Genomic DNA, 1,222 nt, shown 5'->3' with positions numbered 1-1,222 from the left:
CAAAACCTATTACAAATCTAAGATCTAAACATTTATACTACAATTATTACAAAAGCTTTTTATAACAAAAATAAGTCTTCAAAGGATCTTCATGAATCTTGATATATCTTATGACGATGATAAAAAACTCCTTTGAATGAAAGCTTTTAGTAATAATCTGAGTAAAAACACAACTCAAGAAAGACAAGGGTATTAGTGAATAACAATAAGCTTTAAGATCTTTTCTCCCCCTTTGTTATCATAATCAAAAAGTTGTGTTTTATGTTCTCCCCGTAAGATAATATTCCCCCTTAATAAAAGCATGTATGCATAAAATATATTTCAAATATAAAGAATCATTCAAACATACATAACAGGAGATTTAAAGCATATAATTTTTAGGATAAAGAACCCTTTTTTTTTAAATAATAATAATCATACATTGAACCATATAAGATAAAAATTTTAATGCATACAAAAATATGGTTAAATTTAAAAAAATGCACAAAATAAAAAAAATGCAATCCTAAGAGATTTCTAAAAATCCTAGATCTCTTGTAATGTTACCAATTTGTTGAAATCTTCATTTTGAGGATTATCATTATTCTTCTTTTCTTTTGTTGTCTTCTGCAAGTCATTATTACCTGCATCTGATTCAACTGATTCAAGAGGTTTTGTCTCAAAATCCACAATTTTATCAAAGACAACATGCTTGGAATAAAATTCTCTCAAATTTTGTTAAAGACAAAAATTAAATGAAAAAAAAATTAAATTGTAAATTTTAAATTTTAAAATGCTTGGAATGAAATCATTTTACAACCCAAACATATCTACCACTTGGAACACCAAAATGCTTAATTTTACATTTATTTGAAGTATGACCATTTTTTATACAATAAAAACGTGATACAAAATTTGTGTTCCTATAAGCTGATCCTTTTTCTGCCCATGTTCTACGGGTTCTATTATTATGCTTATTTTTAATTTTAGGAACATACTTAGTTTTAACAACTTTATTTTCATTATTTTTACTGTATTCTCCTAAGGTTGTACGTTCTAGCAGTTTCTTAAAATTTTCGCAAGATGCACATTCATCACTACTAGTAAATTTACCATTTTCAAAAAATAAAACTTTATTTTTCAAATCTTTATTCTCTTCAAGAATATTTTCAAAATTTGATTTTAAATTTTTATTTTCTTCATAAATATTTTCAAAATCTGATTTTAAATTTTTATTTTCTTC

Source organism: Vigna radiata, chromosome 11 (genome assembly GCF_000741045.1).
Source record: "Vigna radiata var. radiata cultivar VC1973A chromosome 11, Vradiata_ver6, whole genome shotgun sequence".
Taxonomy (NCBI): Eukaryota; Viridiplantae; Streptophyta; class Magnoliopsida; order Fabales; family Fabaceae; genus Vigna; species Vigna radiata.
The sequence above is the reverse complement of the archived record's forward strand: the minus strand, read 5'-3'. Positions refer to the sequence as shown.